We start from the raw sequence: 6,626 nt of genomic DNA on the forward strand, positions 1-6,626 counted from the left end.
CCTCCGCGCCGCACGCGCTCGCGAGCCGCCAGGGGGCAGCGCGAAGCCGGGGCCGGGTGCGGGCGCGGTGGAGCCGCCCGCTGCACCCGCCGGAGGACCCGGTCCCTCGGGCTCCGGATCCGGCAGGTCCAGGGCGCGCCCGGGAACCTGTGTGCGCCCCAGGGCCCGGGCGGTGGGGGGCGCCGCGGCTTCCAGGCCCCGGGCTCCGGGCTCCGGCCGCGCAGGACCCGGCCCAGGTGCGCCCGCCGCCCCCGCCGGTGGTCCCGGCGCGGGCTCGGGGGGAGGGGCGGGCGCGACCGCATCTTTGTCCCCCGTTTCCTGCCGCGCGGCTGGCCCGCCCGCGTCCGCGAGCCCGCGTCCCGGCGGGGGCGGCGGGGAGGCCGGTGCGGGGTGCGGGGTGCGGGGTGCGCGGCCGAGGCGGCCCTGCGCGCCGCACGCCGCGTCCGGGGCGCGCCCGCCGCTATCCAGCTTCCCGGGCTCGCCGGCGGCGCGGCGCGGGCTGACAAAGGGCGGCGGCGGCGGCGGCGGCGGCCTCGCGGCGGGACCGAGCCGGGCGGGGGCGGCTGGGCAGCCGCGCAGCCCGCGCCGGGCCAGGTAGGCGGGGTGGGGGGGCCCCGGCCGCAGCCCGGGGGGCGCGACCCGGCGGGGGGCCGGGCGAGGGGGGCGCGTGCCGCGGCCGGAGCGCAGCCTCCCCCCGCACCCGGCGGCGCTGCGGGGCCGGGCGTGCGGACCGGCGCCCCCAGGACCCGCGGGGGGCTCGCGCGTCCCGGGCGGGGGGCTCCGCGGCGAGGGGCGACCTCGCGCGGACGAGGGGCGAGGGCCGGCCTCTCGGGTCCCCTGTGCGATGCGCGGCCCCGCCGGGCGCTGGCACTAAGTCCCCGAGCCTGGAGGCAACTCCCGAATTCGGGGGCGCTTCGGGTTTCCCTGCTGCCCGGGAAGCCGGGCCCCGACTTCGCCCCCTCCCCCTTTCCCTTTCTAACGAGGCGCAGAGGGAGAAACTCCTCAATTAAACACGCCACGCGGGGCCCCCTGGGCCAGCGCGGACCCTTCCCGCGCGGGCACCGCCGAGCTGCCGGGGCCCGGGCCCCTGACGGCCAAGGCGAACCCCGAGGCTCCCCGCCCCGCGGGCCTGTGTGCCGAGGCCGGGGCGACCTCGCCCCGGGCCGCCGAAGGGGCGCGCCCGGCCCGTGGGGGCAGAAGGCGGACTCGGTTGTTCGGATCTCCTCCGACGCGGCGGTTCAGGGCCCGCCGCAGCTCTGCGGCCGAGCCAGCTCACAAGTGGCCGATCCCGAGTCTCATTCCCGCCGTTCCTCCGTGGCCCGGCTTGCGCGCCCCTGCGGCCCCCGGCCCCTTTCTGGGAATATTCTTTCTCTTTCTCTCTCTCTCAGAAGGAGCAGTGGTTTTATAAATAATAACCTGAAGCTTCCACTTCTCCCGAGGTCCGCGTGGCAGGTGTCCTGCAGGTGCCCGGAGCCCACGGGTGGCCAGTCGCCCAGGCCTGTGGGTCAGGGGTCCCCGCGTTGAGGCGGGCGGAGGGCTTCTCCTCTGCTGGCCAGGGTCCACTGTGCAAGGGACACAGTCTGGTTCCCTAGTCCTGAGCTGCCAGGACGCCTCAGCCTGTGCTCTCACTCCTGGTGGCCTTCTGTGTGGCCGGGGGGCGGGGGTCTCCTGGGCAGAGGGCGGCACAGATGTGGAACGTGCTGGGACTGCGGGCCGTGTGCAGGGCGGTCGTGGGTGAGTCAGAGCTTGCTGAGGCCGCAGCCTCCCTGCTGGTCACCACCAGCACGTGACGGGAGACCCTCGGAGCGGTCCCCAGAACTGGGCCGGGTCTGGGCGACGGTACTCGTGTTGGGCACCGCAGTCTTCGGTGGGGGCCTGTCTCTTCCAGACCCCTGGTCATTTGCCGAGAGCACAGTGGCGCCCTTGCCCACTGCCGGCCTTTCCGCCTCCAGGGTCCTCGGGCCTCTGCACCTGAAGAAGTGGGTGCGGAACCAGAGGCGCGCGTGTGCGTGTGCGTGTGCGTGTGCGTGTGCGTGTGCGTGCGCGCGCATGCATGTGCGTGCGCGAACGCAAGTGGGGCTGAGCAGGCGACAGTCACCCCTTGCTCTCTTCCGCCTCGCGTGCTGTCTCGGGCACCCCAGGCCCAAGCTGTGGCTTCTTAACTCGTTTGCACGACGGTCCCTTGAGTACTTCTAACCCTTCAACACGGTCACGAAACATTAGTTTCGTAGGAATAATCGGTGGGGCCGGATCGTGACATGGAAGCGCGTCAATAATCCAGTTTGGCGGCTGAGCGAAGAAATGCCGGGTAGAAAGATGAGGTGATTGTGGAAGACACCGGTCACACCCTGGAAGCTGACAGGCAGCGCTGACACACCTGGACTTTTCCGAGACACAGCCGAGGAACGCAGAGGAAAAACACATCAGGCTGGGCTCTGTTCGGTCGGGGCGGCTGTGAGGCCTGTCTGGGCGGACAGTGGGGACAGAGCCTGGAGGCACAGCACGCCCCCTCCAGGCCTCACCCCCTCCCCAGGTCCTCCCTGTCCTCAGGCCCGCACACCTGAGCCGATAACTCGACAGGTGAGAGCCTCCGGCGATGCCACATCTGATGACCCGGAGAAGCCTCTGTGGTAGGGGGCAGGCCGAGAGGGCAGGGGCCGGTGGGCACGGAGCCCGGGACACATCGCCACCCGGCCTCGCGGGCCTTCTGGAATAACTGCCGTGCAGCCCGGCCTCAGAGGAGCGGAGGGAGGGGAGACGGCTTTGGGGGCACACTCCGATCTCGCTGGGCGGCCGTGAGAGATGGGGCGGTGGAGGCACTGGCTGGCGTGCAGCTCGATCCCTGACATAGGGCACGTTGGAGATGACTGCCCAGGTGCCAGTGGCTGGTCAGGCTGTGTGCCCGAGGGGCGGATTTCTGGCCCGGGGCCCTGTGCCCGAGGCCCCGCCCACCCCCTGGGTTGGGTCCAGCTGGTGTCTCGGGCAGCCTGCTGGCACAGGCGGAGTCAGCTGTCTTGTCCCCCCTCCCTGTCCTCCCTTCTCCCCCAGGGCCCTCTCGGATGCACGAGGGAGCCCACAGAGGACAGTGACCTCAAGGTCACAGCGAGGCTCTCTCTTTGGGGCTCGAGATTCCCATGTCTGTTTGGGAGCCGTACGTATTGGTGCGATGCTGTTGCCGTGTGCGTTAGGGTTTCTGTGCCAGCCGTGGGGTTCTTCAGGTTGGGCTGTGGGGCTGACCCTTGGCAGGTTGGGCCCATGCCAGGTCTGGTGTCCCTTGCTCGAGCCCTCAGTGGCTCCCCGGTGCCCGCTGCACACCCACACCCTTGGCCTGATTTTCTCAAGTTCCGTCCCTTGCTCCCAGCCACGATCCGTCCAAGCTGTCCAGGCTCCGGGCGGACAGGCTCACTGCCCGGCTTGCCCTGGGCTGTCTCTGCCCCGTCCCCACCTGCCACCTTGGCCCAGGGCCCTCATGTCCGTCCTGTTGATCCCAACTGAATGTGGGCCCTTGCCTCTTATTTCCTGGTCCTCAAATATGCCAGGCTCACGCCTGCCTCAGGGCCTTTGTACCTCCTGTTCCCTGTCCTGGCACATGCTCGGTCCAGATGTCCACCTGGCTTGCCGTGTCACTTAACTTCGGTCCCCGGTTTATATGCCGGCTCCCTGCCCAGCATCACGTCCCCCCTCTTATTAACTCTGCTTCATGTTTCTGCTTTATTTACGTCCCCTTCATTTATCGTCTGTCTCTTCCCACTCCAACGTCAGGACTCTGTCACCCGTGTCCCTGGCGGCTCAAACGGTGCCTGACGCCTCGTAGACGCCAGTGCCGCTTGCCGGGAGAGCGAGCGAATGAAATCCCAGGAGTGGAACCCTGGCTTCCCAGGCCTGGAACCTTTCCTAGATCCGTGGGCAGGCAGGAAGCAGCTGGGGAACCGTGTGCGTCGGTCATTTGTCACCTAGGTCGGGAGACAGCATGGTTGAGGAACGCGGTCCAGCCCAGAGAGCGGGCACCGCGATGCTTCGCGGAGAGTCCCTTGGATTTTCGGTCATCCGGATGGTCTAGTGGGGCCGTCCCCATGCCAGAGCCAGCTCTGCGTTACCCCTGCCGCCACCTGGGCACGGAGCACTGGGAACGAGGCGCCCGCTTGCCCAGGTTCCCTTCCTCCTCCATCTGGATGTTTCTAAACTTGGCTGGTACCTTCTGTCAGGCCCGGAGCCTTGAGGCTCCGGCAGCTCTGCCCGGCCCCGTTTGCCAGCCCCTCCTTCCCGCAGCCTCCCCCGTCCGGGCCTCTCGGCCGCGCCCCGCGTGGCGGTTTATGAGACGGGGATCTGGGGACGGCTCGGTTCGACCGCTCACCCTGGGTCCTTAGACACGTCACTGGCCTTTCTCGGCATCTGCGGTCACACGTACCTCCCGCCACGGTCGTTTCGAGGCACGAATGAGACGCAGTACGGAACTGAAGCGGGGTCGTGCTGTGACGATGGCCGGGTGGCGTGTTCTCCGTCGCCGCCCGTGTGGCCTCTCCTAGCTCAGGGGTCAGATTTGCCGCTTTCGGCTACAGCCTGGTAAGAGAATGTAGTGAGCAGCGCGTAGACTGTAGAGCGCTGTCCTACTGGAAGGTGCTGTCGTTCCGTGTTTGAAGGATGCACGTTAAAGAGAGGAGAACCGTGTGTTGAGATGTCTGCATCTCCCGACTGCGAACACATTTGCATCTTGTGCCTTTCTGGAAATCGAAGCTCTCCAGCGTCGAAAGGTTTCTGGTGGCGGAACCGGCTGGAATAATCAGCGTCTGGAGGCGAGTTCCGGCCCCCTGTGTTTGCTGTTTTACATAATTTCCCACCAAGGCCGAGAGACGGATCTGTTTTCTTCTCTTGGCAGCCAGGAGGCTGAGAACCCGGCAGCTGTGACTTGTCCCGGAGGACAGAGAATGCGGCTTCTGCAGGGCGGAGCTGGGGTTCCGGCCGCCTGCGTTGAGCAGAGCGAGGCTCACGCCCCCTGATTCTCTCCCCGACCCCGCACCCCCCGCCCCGTACGCCCCCGCCCAAGGCCCCGTTTGCATCAAGTTTGTTTTTAAACTAGGTGGGCTCATGACCACTCGCGTGACGCGTACAGGGGTTAATTTTCAACGTGCGCCTAGAGAATCTGGTGGCTGGCGACCAGTGGCCGTGAGCGCTGGTGGCCGTGAAGAGTGACAGACTTGTCACAGAAGAGCCGGGGGCCCTTCCTGGGGACGGACAGCAAGGGGGCTCGGGCGCTCGCCGTCCGGAACAGCGGACGCCGTTGGCGGGTCTGTGGGGTGTTTTCCTTCTGGCACCTGGAACTATGATGTGGGTTCTTTGCGCTGCCTGTCCCTAGACTCGACTGTGCGAACGGACGCCGGGCTCTGCAATGCTCGGGTCCTCGTTCCGAACAACTTCTATTCGTAGAGAGTCAACGAGGAGTCGGGCAGCATTGGCATTTAGGGTTCTCGGGGCATGCGCACGCGTGCACACACGCGCACACGCACACACACACGCACACGCACGCACGCGTTCTCGTTTGATTGGTTTTACATTCGTGGACTTGAGTCCCTAGCAAGGCAGCTCCGTGCAGGAATGAATCTCTGACCCGTTTTGTGTATCATTCGTTGAATAGGAAAAGTAGTGTATAGTTTTCCTCGGTTGGGTTCGTTCTCAGTTGCCGTGGAAAAATCTATTGCTTCGGAAACAGGAGACCTGTTCATCGAGTGAGCGCGTGCGCTTAGGGATGGCGCTCTCTGGGGTCCCTCTGGCGGCAAGTGGGCGCTTCGTTCTCCCAAAACGCAGTTACGTGGCTCGGCCGTTTGCCGTAACGACTGGGCCACGTGCTGTAACATCCGTCCATATTGTCCGGAGCTGGTGACAGCTGGCCCGGGCGGCGCCGAGTGGAGCAGAGCCTGCGTTGGCAATCGGAAGCTCTAGAAAGCCGGGCGGCCAGTGTCACTGCTCAGAGCTGGACTTGACCCCTAAGAAGGGCGCACGGGGCGAGTGTCCTTCCTCGGGGGCCGCTGAGTCTCCGCGAGGGAGGAGCGGGGGACACATCTGCGTGTTTGGTTCCGGGCGGCGTCGGGTCCGTGTGGCGTGTGTGTCCTTCTGTGTTCGCTGCTTTACATCATTTACAGAGCTCTGCGTCGCTGATTGTCACCGTCACGTGGGACGGCTTATGGAACAGAAACGGGTGCCGGGCCCTGAAGGTGCAGCCCCGTACCCCGCCTCGTCGTTCCCCTGGCGTGCCCGTCCTGGGGCTGGGGGCGAGGGGGTGTTTCTCCCTACCCTGCCTGCCAGGCCTCGGACACCGGGCACGGCCTTGGGCTCTCTAGCTGGTCCTGGCTGGGAACGGTGAAGCCTGGCAGCTGACTGCTGGGTGGCGGATCCCGGCCACGGTTCCCAGCGCTGCCCACTTGGCGTGACTGGTCACCGTGATGGCTGAGTCGGTGCTGTGGGGGCTGTTCCTGCGGGAAACGGCAGCGGGCTAGGCCTGGCGCCCAGCCCCCACTCGACGGGCCTCACTCTGCGTGTGAGCACGGGGACGGTGACGATGACGGTGCCACCTGGGGCCTTCCTCTGCCCCCGGGCGCTGGGGAGGGCCGTGCCAGCGAGCAGGAGGTTGC

The 6,626-nt window shown here is 66.9% G+C and overlaps 1 protein-coding gene across 6 annotated transcripts in view; it reads left to right on the top strand.

Annotated features, from left to right (window-relative positions):
* APBA2 (amyloid beta precursor protein binding family A member 2) overlaps positions 1 to 6,626 on the top strand; it is a 121,439-nt gene that overhangs the window by 584 nt on the left and 114,229 nt on the right. Inside the window, exon 1 of one of the 6 annotated variants that reach the window (XM_039853447.1) lies at positions 60 to 236. The exons of 1 other annotated variant lie outside the window; for it this stretch is intronic. The gene's annotated coding sequence lies outside the window, so the exon portion shown is untranslated. Of the gene's footprint in view, positions 1 to 59; positions 237 to 515; positions 595 to 6,626 lie in introns of those variants that run through there. 4 more of the 6 variants (XM_039853446.1, XM_039853439.1, XM_039853445.1 and 1 more) reach the window with 4 other exon arrangements.

Source organism: Pteropus medius, unplaced genomic scaffold (genome assembly GCF_902729225.1).
Source record: "Pteropus medius unplaced genomic scaffold, Ma_sr-lr_union100, whole genome shotgun sequence".
Classification (NCBI taxonomy): domain Eukaryota; kingdom Metazoa; phylum Chordata; class Mammalia; order Chiroptera; family Pteropodidae; genus Pteropus; species Pteropus medius.